At 48.5% G+C, this 24,852-nt stretch overlaps 1 protein-coding gene across 2 annotated transcripts in view; it reads right to left on the bottom strand.

The window, feature by feature from the left end:
- CNOT12 (CCR4-NOT transcription complex subunit 12) overlaps positions 1–24,852 on the bottom strand; it is a 422,228-nt gene that overhangs the window by 132,325 nt on the left and 265,051 nt on the right. The gene's annotated exons all lie outside the window — the stretch shown is intronic.

The following is a 24,852-nucleotide window of genomic DNA, read 5'->3' as shown; positions in this document are numbered from 1 at the left end:
ATCTGTAAGGGCAGCATAATCACTAGAGCATAGCATGTATGATATCTGTAAGGGCAGTATAATCACTAGAGCATAGCATGTATGATATCTGTAAGGGCAGTATAATCACTAGAGCATAGCATGTATGATATCTGTAAGGGCAGTATAATCACTAGAGCATAGCATGTATGATATATGTAAGGGCAGTACAATCACTAGAGCATAACATGTATGATATCTGTAATGAGCAGTTTAACCATGAGGGCATAACATGTATGATATCTGTAAGGGCAGTATAATCACTAGAGCATAGCATGTATGATATATGTAAGGGCAGTACAATCACTAGAGCATAACATGTATGATATCTGTAATGAGCAGTTTAACCATGAGGGCATAACATGCATGATATCTGTAAGGGCAGTATAATCACTAGTGCATAACATGTATGATATCTGTAAGGGCAGTATAACCACGAGGTCATAGCATGTATGATATCTGTAAGGGCAGTATAATCACTAGAGCATAGCATGACACCTGTATGGAGCAGGTTAACCGTTGGAGCATAGTGTGTATGACATATGTACGGAGCCCCACTCCAAGGGTGAAAGATGCCCCATAGACCCACTGGCAGCACCATTCAGCCCTTGTCTGCTTCGCCCGGTGTGTTTTTCACATTGGTCCACTGGTCATACCAGCAGTCCTTCACCCCCTGATGGTGCCCTTTGTAAGACAACAGTGGCTGCCCCACATGATGGTGTTTCTCCAGTGTCCGTGTCATGTTGCTGCCACTGGGGGCTGCACTCCAGAGTCCTGTTTCTGGACTTCACCTGGGAGGGCTAATGTGGCTTACAGGAAGAGGACCTGTTAGGAGGAGCAGGAGCTGGCCTACTGTGGCTTACAGAAAGAGCAGGAACTGGCCTACTGTGAACTACAGGAAGAGCAGGAACTGGCCTACTGTGGCTTACAGGAAGAGCGGGAGCGGGCCTACTGTGGCATACAGGAGGAGCGGGAGCTAGCCTACTGTGGCTTACAGGAAGAGCAGGAACTGGCCTACTGTGGCTTACAGGAAGAGCGGGAGCGGGCCTACTGTGGCATACAGGAGGAGCGGGAGCTAGCCTACTGTGGCTTACAGGAAGAGCAGGAACTGGCCTACTGTGGCTTATAGAAAGAGCAGGAGCGGGCCTACTGTGGCTTACAGGAAGAGCAGGAACTGGCCTACTGTGGCTTACAGGAAGAGCAGGAACTGGCCTACTGTGGCTTACAGGAAGAGCAGAAACTGGCCTACTGTGGCTTATAGAAAGAGCAGGAGCGGGCCTACTGTGGCTTACAGGAAGAGCAGGAACTGGCCTACTGTGGCTTACAGGAAGAGCAGGAACTGGCCTACTGTGGCTTACAGGAAGAGCAGGAACTGGCCTACTGTGGCTTACAGGAAGAGCAGGAACTGGCCTACTGTGGCTTACAGGAAGAGCGAGAGCTAGCCTACTGTGGCTTACAGGAAGAGCAGGAACTGGCCTACTGTGGCTTACAGAAAGAGCAGGAACTGGCCTACTGTGGCTTACAGGAAGAGCAGGAACTGGCCTACTGTGGCTTACAGGAAGAGCAATATGAGAAGTTGGCCTGGTATATGCTGTCCACTAGTGAAAGTGGGCACCTTGCACCAGTCCAAACGACCCTTATTGATGATTAGGTTAAAGACAACCTTTATAGAAAGCTATCCTAGTGGTAGCTGTGGAGAGCAGCCTTCAGGCTAAGCCTCGAAGGAATGTAAAGCAGCTTGGTTTACCAGATTATAACCGCCTGAATGACCAAATAAAAGGAGAACCACACAAGGTATAGATATAAAATATATGTATTTATTACTAAACACTCTCTACTAACCTCTTTATGAGATTAGAGAACAAGATACACAATATTAAAGCACTAGAACGACAGTAAATAGCACAATTCACAGCGGGCTCTAGGGGGAGACCGAACCATATACTAATAAAGTGCTATAACAACCACAACTTGACTAGACACAGTGCCTAGAGCACGTAGAATCGCTGGGACCCCAAGGAACCACCCAAGGTGGTGGCACAGGGGACCCACGGGGGACGCGTGCAGTGTGAGAACACAGCCGCGAGCTCCGTACAATCCTATGGGAAAGTCGCGGTTGGAATTTTGAAGATTAAGGACACTTAGGAGAGGACTTTGAGCAAACCCTTTCAAACTTAGAAGGTTCTAAGGCCAGCACCCACGTGAGCACTGGAGTACTCGTGTTACCTAACCCAGGGAAGCCGGGTGCATAGGTGTCAAATGGTGTCGGGAATCTTTGTCCTTTTCAATGGCGTGATGCTGCAAAGTGCTGCTGCCAGGAAGATGAGAAGTGTCCGGGGTGATCCAAGCCTGGCTCGGAGCTGAGAAGAACCTGAAAGCAGAGGGGACAGAGTCTGGGTCACTTCAGGGTGACCAGGGGCTCTGTAGACGAATGCCCACTGATGTCAGGTGTTTCAGGTGCGAAAAGGTGAAGCTTGATTCTACAGCCACGGGGACCAGGAGACGATGACCAAAGTCCGCAGACGAGCTGTCCCATGAAGGATGTCGAGTGTTGGGGGTCAGTGTCCGGATTGGAGACCAACAAGCCTTGGCAACTGCAACCCACGCGGTCAGAGAAAAGATGCTTCGGTGTGGACCAGAAAGGTCCTGGGGACTCCCCAAGCGATGGAGAGTCAGGGCACGTCTGGAGCAATCAGGAAAGCCCACTGAAAGATAAAGTACCCTTCTCAGGGACCCACAGGTCGACGGACCAGGGATCGCGAAGGGACCTCGAGAGGAAACACGAAATACCAGTCCACGGAACACTCGTGGAGTGTAGGCCAGTAATCTTCTGTGGAAGCCCTGCTCGGGGTCTGGACTACAAGTAGCCCAAAGTACAGCCTCAGGGATCGCCAAAAAGCATATGCTGCTGCAAATGTGCACAGTGTCCAGGGGTTCGGGTTTCACGGTCCCCACGAGGGCTGCGGGTCTCAGGTTTGCTGAGAGCACTGGTCGGCCTCGGGGAAGCTTAGGAACCCACCTCCTGTGTTGCAAAATGTTCGGAGTCCATCACAAGCTGCGTAGATGCAAACCAGTCAGATGCGTTTTTGGTGCCTGCCTTGCAGGGGATTAACTCCTTTACTCCAAGGGAGATTCTGCAGTCATCCAACGTAGTGTAGATAGTTGAAGTACTTGGTTTCTGTAGCAGAGTTTTGTCCAGGTAAATCTAAAGTCCTGTAGCCAGGGGTTCCTACTTTATACCCAAAGAAGGGGTTGGACAAACTCTGGGGACCCACCTATGGGAGGGTCAGGAGAGAGGGGTGGCTACACCCATGTCCTTTGTCCAGTTTCATGCCGGAGCAGGGGCTGATAGCCCCTGCAACCGGTTTGAGCTGGACTATGCACAGGGACACCAAATGTGCCCCCAGTGCAGACATCAAAGCACTCTCAGAGTGCACCCACCCAGCCCCAATACACTAAAGCCTATCTGGGAGGTGGTAACACCTCCCTGTGACAGGAAACCTATTGTTCAGCCGTCCCCTGCCGGAGTTTTGTCCAGCAGCAGGAGGGCAGACACGTGTCTGTGGCTGGCAGCATCCATTTTGTGCTGCCAGGATTTACACAGCTGGTACCGGGTATACCGGTGCTGTCATATTTCTCCCTCTAGTAGGGTGGAATCATACCTCCCACGCCAGTTACTGGTGTGGAGGTATGATTCCAAGGTGTTTGACACCAAACACAACATGTTTCCATGCAGCCGTTTTAAAGTTAGCATTTACCCCGAGGTTAAAATGCACTTAAGAGTATATGGTTGGCTGCATCACAAACAACCCCTGAATAGAGGTTCCGAAAGCTGCAGAGGGGCTCTGCTCATGCATGGGCACCCTCTCACATAAAACCCAGCACCCTGCCTTCAGGATTGATATGGCCTGCCATAGGGGTGACTGATAGGTTTATTATTGCAGTGATATGGATAGATATAGTTAACCTATATCTAAGTAAGGGGTGCATACACCACCTTACACAGGCTGCTGTAGCAGACCTGTTGTGTCATTTTGAATGGTCTCCCAGGCGTGGCATAATACATGCTGCAGCTCCTGAGAGGCCTCTGGGGTACCTATGCCCTAGGTACATAGTATACCATATACCAGGGACTTATAAGGGTACCCCGAATCCAATCTGAAGTGTACCTAAAGTACATGCAATCAATTTAGGGAGAAAGCAGATAGGCTGGGGTTCTGAATAGCAGGATCCCAGCCAGACTAAGTTGAAAACAGTGAAACATTGGCTTACAGGAAAAGCAGGAGCTGGGCTAATGTGTTGACAGGAAGAGGAGGAGCTGGTTTAATGTGCTTACATGAGGAGGAGAAGCTAGTCTAATGTGCTTACAAGAAGAGGAGAAGCTGGCCTAATGTGCTTACAGGAAGAGGAGGAGCTGGCCTAATATGGCTTACAGGAAGGGGAGGAGTTAGCCTAATGTGGCTTACTGAAGGGGAGGGGCTGGCTTAATGTGGCTTACCGGAAGAGCCGGAGCTAGTCTAATGTTACTTACAGGAAGAGCAGGAGCTTGCCTAATGTGCTTACAGGAAGAGGAGGAGCTGGCCTACTGTGGCTTACATGAAAAGCAGGAGCTGACCTAATGTGGATTACAGAAAGAGGACCTGTTAGGAAGAGCAGTAGCTGGCCTACTGTGGCTTACAGGAAGAGGAGGAGCTGGCCTAATGTGCTTACAGGAAGAGGGGAAGCTGGCCTAATGTGCTTACAGGAAGAGAAGCAGCTGGCCTAATGTGGCTTACAGCAAGGGGAGGAGCTGGCCTAGGTTGGCTTACAGGAAGGTGAGGGGCTGTCCTAATGTGGTTTACAGGAAGAGCACGAGCTGGGCTAATGTGCTTACAGGAAGGAGGAGGAGTTGATTTAATGTGGCTCATAGGAAGGGGAGGAGCTGGCCTAATGTGGCTTACAAGAAGGGGAGGGGCTGGCCTAACGTTGCTTACAGGAAGAGCAAGAGCTAGCCTAATGTTACTTACAGGAAGAGGACCTGTTAGGAAGAGCAGGAGCTAGCCTACTGTGGCTTACAGGAGGACCAGGAGCTGGCCTAATGTGTCTTACAGGAAGAGGACCTATTAGGAAGAGCAGGAGCTAGCCTACTGAGGCTTACAGGAGGAGCAGGAGCTGGCCTAATGTTGCTTACAGGAAGAGCAGGAGCTGGCCTACTGTGGCTTACAGGAAGAGGAGGAGCTGGTTTAACGTGCTTACATGAAGGGGAGAAACTGGTCTAATGTACTTCCAGGAAGAGGAGGCGGTGGCCTAATGTGGCTTAAGGAAGAGGAGGAGCTGGCCTAATGTGGCTTACAGGAAGGGGAGGGGCTGGTCCAATGTGGCTTACAGGAAGAGCAGGAGCTGGCCTAATGTTCTTGCAGGAAGTGGAGGAGCTGGCCTAATGTGCTTACAGGAAGAGCAGGAGCTGGCCTACTGTGGCTTACAGAAAGAGCAGGAGCTGACCTTCCCTGACGTACAGGAAGAGGACGAGCTGGCCTAATGTGCTTACAAGAAGAGGAGGAGCTAGCTTACTGTGGTTTACAGGAAGAGCAGGCGCTGGCCTAATGTGGATTACAGGAAGAGGACCTGTTAGGGAGACCAGCAGCTGGCCTACTGTGGCTTACAGGAAGAGCAGGAGCTAGCCTACTGTGGCTTACAGGAAGAGCAGGAGCGGGCCTACTGTGGCTTACAGGAAGAGCAGGAGCTGGCCTAATGTGCTTACAGAAAGAGGAGGAGCTGACCTACTGTGGTTTACAGGAAGAGCAGGAGCTGGCCTACCATGACTTACAGGAAGAGCAGGAGCTGGTTTAATGTCGCTTACAGGAAGAGGAGGAGCCGGTTTAATGTCGCTTACAGGAAGAGAAGAAGCTGGTCTAATGTTCTTGCAAGAAGAGGAGGGGCTGGCCTCCTGTGGCTTACAGGAAGAGCAGGAGCTGGGCTAATGTGCTTACAGGAAGAGCAGGAGCTGGCCTGCTGTGGCTTACAGGAAGAGGAGGAGCTGGCCTAATGTGCTTACAGGAAGAGCAGGAGATAGCAGACTGTGGCCTATAGGAAGAGGAGGAGGAGCTGGGAGTAAGAGCTCCTTGTATTCATGTGGTAACTGTATCCATCCAGTGTTTAATTTTTAAAATAATGAATGCTGATACCCTTGGAACTGCTCAATTTGTGGTAGGCGCTATTAAGTGCCAGAGCGTCGAAGTGCAAGACTGCGTAGTCCTGAATCCATCTCAGGCCTCTGTAATTCACTGCCGGACACTCTCTGCTCCTTTATCTCACTCTTGCAGGTTGCTGCTTTCTCCCTTGGGGAGTGTTTTGCTGTCTTTTTCCTCCTCCATCTTTGATGTGTGTGTGCGCGTGTTTTCCCTCGCTTGGTCTTGTGAATTATCTGATGAGGAGAAATAAGAGCTGCTCCCCAAAAATGAGTGCCAATGGACTCCACCTGCAACCATCTGCTAAGCACTGCATCTACTACCCAAGAAAAAGACTAGTTTCCCCTTTTCTCCCAGGATCTCTGTTGTTGTCCCGTTCAAGTGAACTCAGCAACTTCTTCCAACGACATACGATGGCAGAGGTAACACAGGTCAAATTGTTTGGTGTCACCCTGACCCTAAACACTATTGAGAAGAACCAAGAGAATTCAAGATTCAGGACACCCTCAGTGGCCACCACAAGAAGCTAACCTGCCCCAGCGCAGGACGGCACTCAGGACAGACACTCTACAAATGTTGTCGATGTGGCCACTCGGTAACATGAGACAGTAGGCTCTGGTACACCAGGCACCTCTTTTAGTAATCTGGTAAACACCACCGTGTTGCAAAACTAGACAAATCCTAGTGCACCTGAATCCATGAATGTAACTGAGTTATTTTTGTACTCAGCTGCTCCAGTGTAGAAGCAGGAGAAGGTCACAGACTGACTCACTAATGTTGGAGGTGCAGCCAGATTCGGAGTGCTTGGACCCATAGCAAAGGCATAGCGCCTCCTATAGTGGCCACGGGCAAACAAGTTCATTGGTCAGTATGAAGCAGGAAAGAAGTCAAAACTCTAGTTTCCCAAAAATTCCTCTTCCCTCATTATCCTCATGAGCGTGTACTCCCTCACACTCCTATCACTTACTCTTGTAAATATTGTTCTACTGTTCTTTGTGATCTATACCACATCTGTACATTATCACTATTTGTACCATATCGTTCCTTTGTACCTAATTGTAAAGCGCTGCGTCACCCGCAAAGGTCATGTTCGCGCTTTAAAAAATACTCTAAATAAATAGAGACATCCAGTACATATCAGGCTGAAGATGTTCTTCATCTTGGCATGGCTGTCAGTTCTGCAACCAACATCTTTCACCGAATACTCACAAAAAGCATTGAATGATGCTCTACCAGACCATCTCTTTGTCCCCATTTGGTCCCCAAACAATCCCCTTTGGGTACGGATGTAGCAGTGCCTACTAACCTACTCAGTGGGTTCAGCAGATGACACCATAGGCAATCACCAACGTGGCAGCCTATGGCTTCAACCACCCTGCTCACCTCAGCCCAGGGCTACCAATACCACTATAACTGGCTGCGAGAAAATGTAAGAGGCCGACATCTGAACACCAACTATACTATCTACGGAGTTCACAACTGTGGAAGATGACTGGATGTCATGGAAAAGTTCCACAATATGCTCCTGAAATTAAATGAATGATTTTTGTTTACCCCTCACCGTAGGGCAAGGTAGGAGAAAACTCTTGCCTGGTGGTGGGAACTCCCAATATTTGTATTCTAGACTCACAGGGTACTCACCCACCACGGTGTGGAACACCGTGACTGGATTGTATTCATTCCCATATTCTTCCACATTCTAATCAAGAGTCTTGGTCGATGGGTCAGAAGAGCCCATAGATGAAAGAGAATGATCAATCAATAAATCAGGATTTATTAAGTGTGGCTAATCACCCAATAGGCTACCCAGTCTCTTGCAGGCCTCGGAGGCTTATTCGAACAGCCAGGTCTTGAGTGCCATTCGGAGTTCCAGAAGTGAGGTGAAGTGATGGTCCGAAGGTGCGTGGGGAGGCTGTTCCATGTCTTTGCTGCGATGTGGGAGGAGGAGCGTCCTCCACTTCTGCTTTGGTAGAAGAGAGTTTGGGCAACTGAAAGGGAGGCAGAGCGCAGTCTTCTTGATGGCGGGTGGAAGTTCAAGCAGGGTTAATGTAGGCGGGTCCTTGGTTGTGAGAGCCTTGTGTGCGTGGGTAAGCAGCTTGAATTGGCATCTCTTCTGTATGAGGAGCCAGTGGAGTTTCCTGAGGTGGGGAGTGATGTGGGTACGTCGGGGAAGGCCAGGGATGAGTCTGGCTGGGGCGTTCTGTATGGTCTGAAGTCTTTGTAGAAGTTGTGCAGCTATTCCTACATAGAGGGCATTGCCACTGCCAGTCGGTTGGGGATGAGGGCTTGTATCACAGTGCATCTTGTGTGTGGGGGCAGCCACTTGAAGATCTGACGTAGCATGCTCAGAGTGAGGAAGCAGGCGGAGGAGACAGTGTTGATCTGTGATTTCATGGAGAGCTTGTTGTCAATCTTGGATCAAGGTCAAGGGACCACCCCAGAATAGGGAAACACCAGAGTGAGACAGAGATGGCCACTGATGTGCAAGTCCACTAGAGCAATCGATAGCCCAGTGACTTTAGGTGGGTAGAAATCAAAATAATTCAATGAATAATGCAACAGGGAAGGAAATGTCGCCTGGACCAAAGGCACCTTTAAAGTAGGTTTTTGCCAGTAGACAAAGTCCTGGAAGACTGACGGTATTGGAGTCTAAGGGTTTATTTGGAATTAGGATATAACTGAAATTGGTCCATTTTCTGGCACTCTACAGATGGAGTTAAATCCACCAGCTGAACTTCCTCATCAGAGGGATATTATTATAGAGCAATTCCGCTGGTAGTTTCTACTCTGTATTTAGAATTTCCACCAGAAAATTGGAATATTTTCAAATTGCTCCAAACTCAAAAGGAAGCCCAAAGAGGATAACGCCCCTTCCGGTGAAGCAGGCAGGATCGGAGGACTCCGGGAAAAGAAACTCATGAGTTACACGAGTGGCTCATATGATTGCAACATGGGCCTGACTTGGATCTCGGCGGATAGGTTACTCTGTCACAACGGGGACGGATATCCCATCCACCGAAATATAAATACCATAGGATATATTGGGATTTATATTTCGGCAGATAGGATATTTGTCAGTTCTTACAGGTCTGGATCCCGCAGGTCGCATGATTTTTAAACACTGGCGTACGTGGGCCATACTGGGAACTTGAGAGCTACAGCAAAGAAGGCGATCAAGAGAGAACTTTCCATTCCAAGAAAGGTCTGGGCAGAGTAAGCTCTCCAGAATGAGGCAGCACCACATCTCCAGTCCTGGTCAGTGAAGACCCCCGCAATGAACGCTAAGCAGATGTGCGGGTGGGCAAGATTTGGGGGCAGACAGGGTTGCACGCGTACTGTGCCTTTATTTTGGACTCTCAAGGGTGGCACTTCAGAGTATGATTTTATTTAGGATGTGTTTTATTGAAGGATTCAGTGCAGTCACACTCTACACACCACAAAGCCTTACCATCTCACTAAACTTTGACAAGTTATAACTCCCCAACCTCAGCACTAAGGCAGTTTAATTGGTGCAATACAAATGCCACTGAATTCCCAGTTGCATCTGTGACTGCGGATTTTGCTGCAGGCGGAAGCAAGGTTATGGCAAAGACCAAAAGTCAAGGCTAAGCAGTTCCTGCCCTTCCTTCTTCTCCTTCACTCTTCATGAGTTTGCCTCTTTTGATATTGTTTGACCAGCACATTGTAAACCTCATGACTACAGTGTAAACATCCTGTAATAACCGGTCACTTTTAACCAAGTTCTGAGTTTTATAAGCTGTTGTATGAACCTTTGTAGCATGTTTGAACCATCTCCAGTTGTGGTGCAATCTTTGTTCAATTTGCATTTAACTGGGATTGTTTGTATATGTGCCCAGGTTACCTTCGCTCTGTGTTCTGCAGTCCAGATATCTGCAAGCCAGGGGTCAGCAGTTAGCATTAGCCCATGGACTTTTAACCGGGTTCACTGTGATCTCTGTGAGGTCAGGCACATCAGTCACCAGACCTCTGGGCATACTAGACACAGCCAGTCCCACTCTCGACACACACTGGCACATCAGGTAGAAATGTCACTGGCCTACCTGGCAGAAAAGAGAGCCTGGCACCAGAGGTCTGGGCATAGCAGACACAGCCACAGTCCTGCTCAGGACAGTCATTGGCACATCGGGCAGAGATGGGAGCCTGGCACCAGAGCTCTTGGCATACCAGGCAGAGCCACAGTTCCACTGGGGACAGTCAGTGGCACATCGGGCAGAGATGTGAGCCTGGCACCAGAGCTCCAAGCATACCAGGCAGAGCCGCAGTCCCACTAGGGACAGTCATTTGCACATCGGGCAGAGATGGGTGCCTGGCACCAGAGCTCTGGGCATAGCAGGCAGAGCCGCAGTCCCACTGGGGACAGTCATTGGCACACTGGGCAGAGATGGGAGCCTGGTACCAGGGCTCTGGGCATACCAGGCAGAGCCAAAGTACCACTGGGGACAGTCATTGGCACATCGGGCAGAGCTCCAGGCTTACCAGGCAGAGCCACAGTTCCGCTGGGGACAGTCATTGGCTCATCGGGCAGAGCTCCAGGCATACCAGGCAGCTACAGTCCCACTGGGTACAGTCATTGGCACATCAGGCAGAGATGGGAGCCTGGCACCAGAACTCTGGGCACCACAACAACAGTCCCGCTGGGGACAGTCATTGGCAGAGAAGGGAGCCTGGCACCAGAGCTTTGGGCACACCAAGCAGAGCCACTGGGGACAGTCACTGGTACATCGGACAGAGCTGTGGACGTCAACAGTGATGCTAATACCTGCCCCATATCGTGGCACTGAGAAGGAGACCAACACCTCAGCTAACAAAACTTGGGTAAACAAACTAGATAAGAGAAAATCTACACCAGAAAAAACGAGTTCTTTATCTTCAACAATAGCTTTGGCCTTGAAATGTGTTAGATTCACATGATGTGCATTATTTCACAATCTAGCGGTTGGGTCTGAAAATGTAGCAATAAAAACAAGGTTTTAACTTCGGGTGTTGACCGTAAGTGGTGTCAATATGACTCACTGAAGGGCCATAAACCCACAATGCTCTATTATGTAACTTGCATTTGAGTTTTTTTTTTAATTGAGCTCTAACCCTCCTCCGCCAAGTGGGGAGGTGGAGCGGGCACATGGGAATCCAGAACAGCTTCCAGCTGGTAACACGCGTGTTACAGGCGAGTAACTAGTTTGTTTTGTGGCCTGAACCTATTTAAGAGTCACATGATGTGCTGTGATCATGTAGCAGTGCCCCTCCCATGAGGGGACGCGTAGTGCCAAACAAATGTTTTACTGCTGCCAGAAATACGTCAGCCTCATGCTGAGAGTGTGTACAAGGGAACTCTGCACACAAGGCTAACCCTTGTTCCTTCTGCCTGTGGACTGGGGTTTAGAGGGAACTTCTTGTGTTTGTCAGCAAGCAAGGAAGGTAACTGCATGCTTGGACAATCCGCCATCCCCCACACTAGAGTCCCGGCAGATACTGGGAATTCCCATCCTCAGTGGGGACCACGTGCACCTGGGGCCACTGCATCATCGTTTGCTTTGTTCACTTCATCTACTCTATAGCAGCATGCATGAAGGGCCCTTTCAGCCCAGTGACATGCTTTTGGCAAAAAGATGGCTGCTGTATCATTTTATTAGCAGCTAAAGGTGAGAGAACCTGTGTTACAAACAGAGGAGGACGTCTCACAGCGCCCCTACCTTTGGGTGACTTGCCCTCGAGTAGGCAACGTCTGCAAATCACGGACCCTTCTTAATAATGTAACTGTTATGAGGAGAGCACTTTTCAAAGTTAAAGGTTTTGAGTTTGGCGTATGCATTGGCCCAAGGGGTGAATCCATTAGTCTCAGTAAATCTTAATTCAAACTCTATGTTGGTACAAAAACTACATGCCAGGGATATAGGTTTTTTTGCCCCATCACAAATCACATACAACAAACAATGAAAGCTGGCTAGTTACCAAAGTATGAAACATCTTGAGATGCCGCTCACTTGCATGAAGAGCAGGGGAGGAGTGGTAGAACCCTCCTAAGGGCGCAATGACTGTTTGGCCGGTCCTCTCGGACCGCCCGAAAATGTCATGCGCACTTTCACTGTTGTCCATGCAGGCTACATTACAGCCTGCGTGGAGAACATGCCCATCCCTCCGGCCCCTGGCTGAGCACCGTGTCACGGCGCTCAGGCCAATTACAACGCTGCTGTGCAGCGTGGTCGCAGGAGAGCAAGAGCAGAGACGCGGGACCCGGCGGAAAGGTATATTTTACATTTTATTCTCTTTTATTTCATTGCGACCTGCGTCCATGTCCCTGCCTCTCCACCTTGCGCCCCTGCCCTGCCACCTGAGAGCCGTGGCATCCGCCACTGTAAAAGAACCCTCACCCACTAACACTAGTTAGTGGCATGTTTCATCAAAGGGTTCCACCTGAGACGCCTAGTGCGTCTGGTTGTGCTATGACGCCTGAATTACAGAGGAGCAGGTTTTGGTTTTGCAGGGATCAGTGAATTAAAATTACCTCACGATTGCCCACCACTCACGCCAATTTTAATAATACGAACCTTCGACAAGGTTAAAAACAATGGTGGATGTGGCGCGAGTCTAGCCTGGGTGGAGCTCACAGAGTTTCACTCTGCAGAATTCTGCGGAGATGTGGAAAATCTCTGCCAAATACCACGGAGTTCCGTGAATGGGCAGAGTATTGCTCGGTCACCCCTAATGAAGACCCCTTGGCTGCGGAGGGTCACTGGGGGTCAAGATGCCCTACTGTTGCAACAAATAAGTCCCACACAGTGAGACTGCTGAGACATAGTCGGAGGCCCCATCCCCTTTCTCAACCACTCTGCACAGGGGCCTCCTGGCGCACTACTGGTTGGAGGATGGAATCCCCTTGGCTCCTGAGAGTAGTTGGGGGCTAAGAATCACTACTGTTGCCACAAGTAAGTTCGTCACAGTCGGATTACTGAGATGTCATTGGACGCCCCGCTCCTTTTCTCACCCATCTTGCAAAGGGACCTCCTAGCACACTACTGGTTGGGGAATGAAGTCCCCTTGGCTGCTGAGGGTTGTTGGCTGCCAAGAACCCCTATTATTGCCATAAGTCCCCCAAAGCCGGATTGCTGAGAAGTTGGAGGCCCGCCCCCTTTCTTAATCACGCTACAAAGGGGTCTTCTGGTGCACTACTGGTTGGGTGATGAAGTGACCTTGGCTGCTGAGGGTCGTTGGGGACCAACAACCCCTACAGTTGCCACAAGTAAGTCCCCCAAAGCTGGACTGCTGAGACGTCAGAGGCCCGCCCCCTTTCCAAACCACTCTGCAAAGGGCCCTCCTGGTGTACTACTGATGGGGGATGAAGTCTCTTGGCTGCTGAGGATTGTTGGGGGCCAGGGACCTCTATTGTTGTGACAAGTAAGTCCCCCGCAGCCAGATTGCTATGTTGTCAGAGCCCCACCCCCTTTCTCAACCACTCTGCAAAGGAGTGTCCTGGCGCACTACTGGTTGGGGGATGAAGTCTCCTTGGCTGCTGATTATCTTTGGGGGGCAAGATCCTCTATTGTTGCAACAAGTAAGTCCCCCACAGCAGACTGCTGCAAAGGGGCCTCCTGATGCACTACTAATTGCATCCGCGGTTGCTCCCACTCAATCGCGCTCACCTACGGCACATACAAAATCCACTCTGTTACAGATTTTATGGATAAATCTGCACTCGCTGCAGAACGCAGAGTTGTTTAATTCCACAAACGCCACATGCAGAGTGGAATTTTACGCCCAGGCATATGGAGACACACAGATGAGCTGGGCATCTTGAGTGGGATCTGTATGATGAAGCATGTCACTAACTAGCGTTAGTGGGTGAGGGTTTGTTTAAAAACCTATAGGGTTTCCCTACTCATATAAATAAGACATCTCAAAATGTTTTGAACTTTGATAACTAGCTTTCTTTCATTGATTGTTTTATTTGATGAGGGAAGGGACACGAGCCTCCTCTCTTCCCGCTCTTTTCTTGTGTTATCTTCCCCTCTAGAAATCCTTCAAGAGCAGATGTAGTGCATGTCGGGCTCGGATTTCATCCCCTTGGCATATCCCGCAATGGCAAACAAAAAAAAGCGTAGAATAAACCACAATCCAACAAGTACTTACCCTGTGAGCATCTTTTTGGGGCATGCAGTGCTGTAGATTCACATGTTCTGCATGTTTCTGCCATCTAATATAGGGCTTGGACATGTACAACTTATTTTTTTTCAAAGACGTCTTTTGAGTCACGAGGTAGAGTGACGCCACCTATGACTGGTAATGCGCAGGGACATCGGCTCCATATGCACGGTGGATTCTCTTTGATTAAGAGTTGACAGGCATCACTTATTGGCCTCGAGCCTACGTAGAATTCAAATCACCGGCTCCATCACTATGGTTGTCTTTTGTCTTTGACTTGGAGGAATGTGGGCTATTACTTTTTTAAACCGTTGATATATTCGGAGTCAAGTGGGTTTTTACACTACTTTCACTGGCCGTAGCAGTTTTTAACAACAAATATTGTTCTCTAGACTTGGATACCAACTTTTCAGCTCTAAAAGTCATTCAGTTTGAGGCACTAAAGGGTTAGGATCTTTCCATGACTTATCAAGAACGGATTCTGGAAGTGATTCTTCAGTCGGTGAATTGTATGAGGAAACCTCCTCCTTGTGGAAGCCACCAGCTTCTCCCCCTGAGACTCTTCTGTCACCTGAACATGTTAATGTTAAGAGGATTTATAGAGTGTGTGGCTACCCAAAGGCTCCCCAGCGCTAAGCAGTGGATTGATGCAATGACAGCGGGACAGCAGGCACTGAGTTGACCTCGGTGAACAACCATGTTTTCAATTTTTTTCTAAATGGTGCTTCTGCGGATATAAATCTCAACTCTCGCAGGAGTGAGTTCCACAACTTGGGCACCAAGTGGGAAAAGGATCTCCCACCCTATCTGGCCCTTTTTATTCTGGAGGTTTTTAGTAGGCGCTCAGAGCCTGACCTCAAACATCTGTTGGGGAGATGTCGGCACACCAGCTTCCTAATCTTGCTGGGCCCTTTGTTATTTATAGCTCTGTGGGTTAACCAAAGTGCTTTGAAATTAATTCTGGACTCGATCGGAAGCCAGTGTAAATTTCTGCGGTGGGCTGCGACTGTTCATTCCTTTATTGGGATTTGATACAGGAGTCTGACCGCAGCGTTCTGAACTACCTGTAACTTCCTGATCACATACTTGGGCGCACCCAAGAAGAGTGAATTCCTGTAATCAAGTCGTGAGGTGACCAAGGAATGTATGACCATTTTCCCTAACTGTGCAGGGATAAGCATAAGGGCCTTGCGCAGCATTCTTAGTAGCCCAAAGCGCGTACCTGCCACCTTACGTGCTTGGGTCTCCATGGTCAGCTCATGGTCCAACCAAAAGCCAAGGTTCTTGATGGCCGTGCTGGGGGTTGGTGCAGGCCCCAGGCAGCTGGGCTAGCTTACTAGGGGCCTAGGAATCTCTAAATTACCAAGGACCATAATTTCGGTCTTATCTGCGTTCACTTTCAGACAGTTCCCTGTCATCCATTTGACTACTTGTTCCAGACAAGGGGCCAGCTGGGTGTCATCGGTGTATGACGTGACAGAGATACTATGTTCCTGTACTATACATCAGCCAACGGCTGCATGTAAACATTAAACAATGTGGGGCTCAGTGACGAGCCCTGTGGTTCCCCGCACTTTAAAGGCTTCCTGTCTGACAGGAAGTTATCCTCCTTGACTTGAAAGGACCTCTCCTCCAGGAAGGATTTTAGCCACTGCAATGCTTTGCCTTAAATACCTATTCCACTTAGTCTGTGTGCCAGCAGTTCATGATCGACCGTATCGAACGCTGCACTTCGGTCCAGCAGAAGTATTGCAGCAGATCCCCCCCCGATCAAGAGTCATCTTTGATTCTTCGGTTACTGCACGCAGGGCTGATTCCGTACTTGCTGTGGGCGGAATCCCACCTGTGTGGGGTGTAGCAGGAGATGATCTTCCAGGAATTGTGACAACATTTTATTATCTTGCTATTAAATGGAAGCAATGATATTGGCCGCAAGTTCTCTGGTAAGGCTACATCCAGATTTGGTTTCTTTAGCAGCGGTTTAACTATTGCTTGTTTCCATGCAGCAGAGACTCTACCTGTCTGAAGGGACGGATTTAGCAAATCAACTATTGAGGGCAGGAGGACCTCCATGGCCTTTGCAAGCGTGTGCGGAGGCGCCGGATCTGAAGGGGAGCCTGATCGGATCTCTTTGATAATCATTTGAACCGTGTCGGTGTCCAGATCTGGGAAGAGCGATAGGACAGGAGTTACGGCCGCCTGCTGACCTGATTCTGGAATGGCAGGGTTGTTTAAAGTTGAGATCCCTTGAAAAGAGCAGTAGATATTTGCGACCTTATCATAAAAATAAGTGGCTAGGGCATTACATTTATCTTTAGAGGCTTGATGGTAAGGAGTGTCTTGATTAATAGTTGTTAAAGATTTTACCGCCCTAAAAAGCTCTTTAGAGGAATTGTGCTTGAGCCTCTTTGATTTTCGTATGGTAGTTTCTAATCGCCTGCCTATAGTTCTCTTTAAGTAAGGGATCAAAGGTCTTTCTCCAGTCCCTTTCCAATTTTTTGCAGCCCTTTTCAGCAATACTAGGTGGTCATTAAACCACGGGGACTTTTTAGGCTGATTAGTTAAATTGAAGTTCATGAAGGGAACGGCTCCCTCCAATGCCCGACGGACCCACTCTTCCCAGTTAGCATAAGCTTCGTCAATATTTGTGCCAGCATTAAAGCCGGACGATTTCAGAGCTTCCACCCAGATTTCAGATCTCAGTTTGGCCCAGAACATCTTCATCTTTGAAAAAAAACTAGCTTGCATTTACCAACTCTGCCTTTTTGACTTGGAGAAGTCCCTCTCTGGCAATTGCATTTTTGCTCAATGTGCTAACCCTGTTCTTTAAATACTTAGACTTGCATTATAAACAAGAGTAGCAGTCTTTGAGCATATGGCCCTTGGACAAGCATAACAAACCCACAAGGTTTTTGACCATCAGAAGTACATTTCTGGAGGCATTCAGGACAGAATCTGAACAATGTATTCCCCAACTCCTACAGCCTCAAAATGGATTCTCAGAGCCCCAAAGGAATCATTCCACAGAATAAACATTCTCCGACCTGTTGAAAAATCAGTCAAACAACCTGTTCTCCTCGACTGCAGTTAACAGCAACACAAACATAGTTGATGTCACACTGGAAAAATCTTCTATTTCCTTGAATGCTCGCCAAAAACACCTTTGATCCCACTAGTGGAAGAAAAAAATCCAAAACTCAAGTCATGCTCTGGGCAGCTTGGGCTTATGGTCAATGCCATAAGGAGTCACACTGACCCCGTCGGTGGTCATCTCCCAGGCTATAACATTGTTATAGATAAGCTTCCCGACTCAACCACCAGTTGGCAGAATAATGCACAGCATGCAAGTCTAGAAAAAGTTCACGCTGAGAAACTCAGAAGAGGAAATGGCCTGAATACATTCAAGAGTCTGACAAGAACCAAGCAGCATGCCTTTTATTATAAATCTCAAAGACTACAACCCCGTCACACCTTTCCAAAGAGTTGGTTGGTTTGTACTGGACCACTACGAGAAGACAGTGAAGACAAGAACATATAGTTTCTTATCTGTAGGTGTAGCTTTGCAACTTGAAGACTTTTCTGGATTCACTATGCTGTGCATTATTCCGCCATCTAGTGGTTGGGTCCGGCATTGTAGTATTTTTTTCTTTTTTTTTCTTTTTGTGGCCTGGTGGGCGTCGACATACCACCATTTGGTGTCCCTCTGTGACATCGACGTGCTTCCTCCGGAAGCTCCCACCTCTAGTTGCCATCTTCGGATTCTTTTATTTTTTGTGTCCGTTCTAGCTTCCCTTTCTTTATTCCTCCTGTGTCATCTTCTTGGTGGATGCAGGTGGGTTTGCTAGTGAATCCAGAAAAGTCTTCAAGCTGCAAAACTACGCCGACAGGTAAGAAACTATACGTTTTGCAGCAAGAATCTTTTCTGGATTCACTATGCTGTGCATAGACTTTGTAGCGGTTTGCTAGTCTTGTGGTGGCTGGGTGGAAGATGAACGCTGGTTTGTGAATATATGTTGTAAGACCTTCTGTCCTACTTGTGCTTACTTGTTCGTCTGAATGTCCACGCAGTAGTGCTTTGTGAACGTGTGGACTGAAGACCATGTTGCCGCTTGGCAAAATGTACTGATTAGGTGTGTTTGCCAGGAAAGCCACTGTTGCTCCTTTCTTCCTTGGAGAGTGAGCGTGTGTTTCTCTTTGCAAGGTTTGACCTGACTGTTTGTGGCACAACTGTATGACTTGTGCGATCCATCTTGCAATGGTATTCTTTGTGACTGGTCGTCCCAGAAAACTGTTCGCAAATGAAACAAAGAACTGCTTTGTTTTCCTGCATTCCTTTGTTCTGTCAATGTAGTACATGACTGCCCTTCTGGCGTCCAGGGTGTGCAATGCTCTTTCTGCATGTGTTTTGGGGTTTTGGGAAAAACGTGGTATTTGTATTGTTTGGTTAATATGGAACTTAGATACCACCTTTGGCACAAAATGTGGATCAGTTCTCATGACGACTCTGTCATTATGTATTTGGAAGTAGGGCTCTTGTAGTGTTAGGGCCTGCCATGCACTTACTGTACGTAGTGATGTTATTGCCACTTAAAACGCTGTTTTCAGCGTGAGCATCTGTAAAGTTGATTTGTGGAGTGGCTCGAATGGCACCTTCATCACTTGTGTGAGTACCACGTTGAGGTTCCATGTGGGTTGTGGCACCCTCTTTGGAGGTGCTATTCTCTTTGTTCCTTCCAGGAATCTCTTGACCACTTGTGATGTGAAGAAACTCTTCCCTGTTTCTCCCCTTGTGTACGCTACGATTGCTGCCAAGTGTACCCTTATAGATGCGTAGCTTAGTTTCTTCTGTGGCAAATATGTTAAGTAGTTTAGTACTGTTGATTCCCTTGTGATCTTGTCAGAAAGTTTTTCCTTACGGCACCAGTGAGAAACGTTTCCATTTTGCTGTGTAACACTTTCATGTTGTAGGTCTTCTCGCTTCTCGGAGTAGTGCCATTGTGCTCTCTGGCAGTTTGAGGTGAGAAACTTCTAAGTCCTCAGAAGCCACGCTGCCAGGCGGAGGCTCTCTGGTTCTGGGTGTAGCACCTTTCCGTTTTGCAGAGTTAGGAGGTCCTTCCTGTTGGGGATCTCATGCCTCGTGCCCTGCGACATTTCCATTATCAGTGAGAACCATGTTTGTCTGGCCCACTGAGGTGCTATGAGTATTAATGTCATGAAGCTGATCCTGCACTTGTTGAGTACCTTGTGCAGTAGCGGTATCAGGGAAAAGCGTAAGCAAACGTCCTGACAGTCTTTCCAGAGCGCATTCCCTAGGGACTGTGCGCACGGTTGTCTGGATGCGAAGTGTTGGCATTTTGCATTTTGGGGTGTTGCAAATAGGTCGATTTGCGGAGTCCCCCGCTTTTTGAAGATTTTCTGAATCTGACTGATTCATCTCCCATGCTCAGTCTGTCTGCTTCTATATTGTCCTTCCCTGGAAGATGAATTGCTAGTAAGTCTATGTTCCTTGGGATAGCCCATCTCCATAGCTCCTGGGCTAGGGTTGACAGTGTTAATGATTGTGTTCCTCCTTGTGTGTTGATGTAAACCATTGTCGTTGTATTGTTTGTTTGGATCAACACCCTCTTTCCGTAAAGCTCCATCTGAAAGTCTTTTGAGGCTAGGAGCACTGTCTTTAACTCCAGGAAGTTGATGTATTTTATCGCATCCTGCTGGGTCCAAAAAACCCTTACCCTGAGGTCGTTCATGTGCGCTCCCCACCCTAGCCGGGAAGCATCTGTTGTAATGGTCACTGTAGGAGTTGGTTGTGTGAAAGGTCTCCCCTGTGTTATGTTCTTCCTGTTCCACCATGTCATCTCCTGTTTGTGTAACAACCACTAGATCCTCTCAACTCCCTGTTGCCTGTGACCATTGTTGTTGACTCCATTCCGGGAATGGTCTCATGTGCAGTCGAATGTTTGGGACTAGATGAATGCATGAAGCCATCGTCCCTAGTCATTTCCCCACTGTCCTCACTGTCAGAGCTTGCCACTTGCGGTATAGATGTGTCTCCTTCAGTATTGCTACTGTCCTCTTTGTGCTCGGGAACACTTTCCCTAATGTTGTGTTGATTTCTGACCTATCTTCACCTGCTCTGTTGTTATTGATGATTTTTCCCAATGTATTGAGAAACCGAGCTGGAACAAAGTCTCTATGACCCTTTGTATGTGCTGTTTGCAAAAGTTGTATGTGCTTGCTCTTAGTAGCCAGTCATCTAGGTATGGGTGAAAGCGTATCCTTTTTAGGTGGGGTGCTACTGCTGCTAGGCATTTTGTGAACACTCTTGGTGCAGACTTGAGTCCGAACGCTAGCACCGTGAATTAGTAGTGCGTTTTGTTGATTTCGAATCGGAGTAGGTTTTTGTGTCTGGGGATATGCAAGTAAGCGTCCTTTAGATTTATAGTTGCCATGTAGTCCCCTACCTGTATCTGAGATTACTTCTTGTAAGGATGTCATTTTGAATTTTTGAGGCTTTATGAACTTGTTTAGGAACCTGAAGTATAGTATAGGTATTAATGTTCCGTCCACCTTCTGTATGAGGAAGTACGTTGAATACACCCCCTTGTTCCTTTCTTTGTAAGGCACCCTCTCTATGGCCCTCTTGTGTAGAAGTTCTTGTGCTTCTTCGAGCAAATGAGACAGTTCTCTTTTTGAATGAACCTTGTTCTTTGGATTCCTGCATGGTGGTTGTTTTGCCAGTTCTATGCAGTATCCGTATTGTATTACGTTTAATATCCATTTGTCGGATGTAATCCTTTTCCACTGGAAGAAGTGCCCTATTCTGCCTCCCACTAGTGTTGTTGTTAGGACCTGATGTTTTTCTAGGTCTATTTGTGGTTGCGCCCTCCGAGATCTTTTTAGAGTGTACGCCAAGGTTGTAGTGCAGTCACTTGGAGGTGGGTTGCTGTCCCCTCTTTGCTGTTGGCCTCTTCCTTGAGTGCACCCTCAAAAGGATTGCCTCCCCCTGTTGGTATTGCCAACCTTGTTGTTGTTGACCTTGTTGCTGACCCTGGTTCCCTCCTTGGTAACCTTGTTGAAAGGTCTGGTGTGAGGCTACTGGCTGGTGGCTAACTCTGCCTGTTGGTCTCCGCAAAGGTGTCCTTCTACGCATACCTCTGAATTGTATTGCCCCCATGGACCTTGCAGTTTCATTTTCTTTCTTCAGCTGAGTTAGCTTGTCGTCCACAGCTGTTCTGAACAGTTGTTCTCCATTGAACGGGGTGTTCAAGATGTTACTCTGAACCTCTGGTTTGAACCCTGAGATTCTTAGCCAGGCGTGTCTTCTCTCCGTAACCCCGATCATCATTTGCCTGCTTGCAGTCTCCGCAGCATCCAGGGCTGATTTCAAACATGTATTGGCCATGTTCTTCCCCTCTTCCACCAAGTGGCTTGCCCTTCTCTGGAACTGATCTGGCAGATTCTTGAGCAGTTCGCCTACCTCCTCCCACTGCTGGTATGCATGCCTATTGATCAAAGCATAAGGGTTCGCTATGCACCACTGAATAGCGGCACTCCGAGCCATCTTCCTCCTTGTAAGATTCATCCTTTTGCTCTCCTAGTCTGGTGGTGGGCCCACGTTAGTGGGAACATCAGCCCTCTTTCTGGCTGTGGAAGCTATTATAGAGTCAGCAGGCACTGAACCTCTGATGTACATTGGGTCCTTTGAGGAGTGCTTGTATTTTTTCTCACCCTTAGGTGTTATTGCCTTGCATGTGGCAGGTTCCTTAAAGGCTTCCTTTCCTTGGTCTAGCACACTTGGGAGCATGAGCAGGAACTGGCTTCTTGTCTTTGTGGGCAGCAAGGTTTCTAGGAGAAAGCAGGACTGTGACTTTTCCTCCTCTAGCTGTACTCCATAGGTGTCAGCAGCCTTCTTTATTACTTGATTGTGCATCTCAATGTCATTGGGGGGTGAGGGCCTCGAAGGGTATGCATCGCCCCTTCTTCTGGTGAGTCTGCGTCTGCATGTCTTGTGTCTCCGAGGTCCCCGAACCGTGGTAGGTTTGGTCCTCTTCTCCTCCCTCAGCTTCGAAGTAGTATTCTTCTTCATCCTCTTTGTCAGCTGGCTCTGGGGTTGTAGGAACCTGTAGTTCCTCTAGGTCTCTTTCGGGGAGTGTGGCGGTATACGGCGGGATCTTGAATTGCTTCATAGTCTCGTCGAAATCTCTTTTGCGCTGCAAGATACTTGCCATTTTGGCTTCAAGCCTCTTCTTTTTCTTCTTGAGCTCGGACGCTTGTGCTTTGGCGCCGAGATCTTTGGGATTTCTCTTGGCGCTTCTCGACATTGAAGTCGAAGTTTGCTTCACCCTCTCTTTCTTCGACGTCGAGTCTTTCTCGTGACTGCTCTTCGACGACTTCGTCTTTTCAAGGGTTTTCGCCGTCTGGGAGTTCTTGTCAAAAGAACCGACGGACTGTTTGTCCTTGGACAAGCTCGCGGTCGCCAAATGTTTTGATGTCGGGGCTGTTTTTGAGGACTTAGAGTCACTTCTTTGGGGCTCGGTCGACTGCTTTGGGGTCGCTGTCTCTCTTACCTCCTTCGGAGTTCTTTTTTTCGGCATCGACGACTTGGACGTGCGCGTCCTCCTCGCCCACGGGCCCTTCGGCGACGTTGTCCTCTTCCTCGCTGGAGAGGCCTAGGTCTAAAAGCGATGGTGTTGGTCCTTGACCCTGCATGTTGTAATTCGCTCTTCTTTGCCTTTCCCTCACCCTTAAGATCTTCGGGGTGAACGCCGAGCACGTGTTGCAATCTTCGGAGCGGTGGTCGAGCGGCAGGCAAAGGTTACAGACCGGATGCTGGTCCTTTTGTGCGTACTTGTTGTGGCAATTGTCGCAGAACTTGAATAGTGTCTTGTCCATTACAGCGCCCAGGGAGCCCCTGTGTGAGCATTCTCCGTCGGACGTCGAAGTTTCTGAGTTTTTCCCTCTTCTCTGCGTCCCGGTTCACCGCCTCGAAGGCCTGTGTGTTGAGAAGTTGTTTTCCCGTTCTTCTAGCTGATTTTCATGGATTATTCTCTCCAAAGTTCTGAAGCTCCCTCCGTCTCCATCCAGACCAAACGGCGGAAAAAAATAATCTGAAGATGGTGACCAAAGGTGGGAGCTTCCGGAGGAAGGACGTCGACGTCACAGAGGGACACCAAATGGTGGTATGTCGACGACCACCAGGCCAAGAAAAAAAACCAAAAAGAAAATACTACAATTCTGGACCTAACCGCTAAATGGCGGAATAATGCACAGCATAGTGAACCCAGAAAACATTCACACTGCAAAAATACAATCATCTCGAGCAGAGGCTAAAGGCAGAAATGGATGCAGCACATCAGAAAACTGGAAATCAGAGACTGAAAGTTGACCACTACCAGGAGGGGAACGCAAAGGAATAAAACAATAAAGGTGACTGAATCAAAATGACAGCAACAGCTCCACCAGATCCATGGTTACAAAGGCCAGAGCTGTGGGCACTTCAGACATTATAATGGGCACATGTGACCCAGTCACAGGCAGAGCTGTGGGTACATGGGACAGAGCTGTGTGCAAGACCTCTTTAGCTTCTAGAAGCACGGTCACAATGGACAGACCTATTGGCAGGATGGTTACAACTCACTCAAGCCATGAGCACCGAGGTCTGAGTCAAAGGCATGTTGGCTAAATGCATGAGCCCGGGCACTTCGTCTACGCTGCAGGCATGCCAGTAAGACCCATTGGTACACCAGTGCGAACCCAATCAGGGTTCCTTCTCACCTCCTAGTAAATCACGAGCACAAGGGTACTGAGGAGCAGGAATGTGTGCAGCAAGTGACGAGAGGGTGAGAAAGGAGGAGGCAACAGAAAGAGAGAAAGAAGGATGAGCGAGATGGGCAACAGTGTAGAGAGAAAGAACGCTGCAAAAAGGTACCTGCCTGGGAGAGCCTTGATGGACTAAAACATGGGCTTGTCCCGGCTACCTTTCTAGACGTAGCAGCACCGAGCACAGCCGCATCTGGGTTCAGGAGCAGCCCCACTGCTTTCAGTCAACAGCAAGAGTGACTGTTTCCTGTCCTGACCCTCCCTGTGTCCTTGATGCGTGTACTTACCTCTCCCACTGACCTTGGGAAGTCAACCATGGAGGCGAAGACAATCCTGACTTCGACCCCTGTTCTGAGATACTGTGCCTTTGTCTTGATGAGGGAGCCTGTCACCAGTTGGAATCATCTTCTTAGGCCTTCTGGCTCAGAAGGGAGCACCCATTTAAGAAGAAGTCAGAAATCCCTCAGACTGGTCAGTATCCAGTGACTAATGGCGTACCAGGTGCCCACTATGGGTGCCCCAGACCCTTGGATGCCCTTTACCACTAGACAATCCGTATCACACCTGGAATATTTTGAGAAAAAGGCTCATTTTGGAACCAAGACACCAGTGGTAAACAATGTAATTAATGCCTAGTAACCCCTCATTGGCTTTGAGCCCCATGAAAAAACTCACATTATCAAACCCTAAA

Source organism: Triturus cristatus, chromosome 4_1 (assembly GCF_964204655.1).
Source record: "Triturus cristatus chromosome 4_1, aTriCri1.1, whole genome shotgun sequence".
Lineage (NCBI taxonomy): Eukaryota > Metazoa > Chordata > Amphibia > Caudata > Salamandridae > Triturus > Triturus cristatus.
Note: the sequence above shows the minus strand (reverse complement) of the source record. Positions and strands in the feature narration are given on the sequence as shown.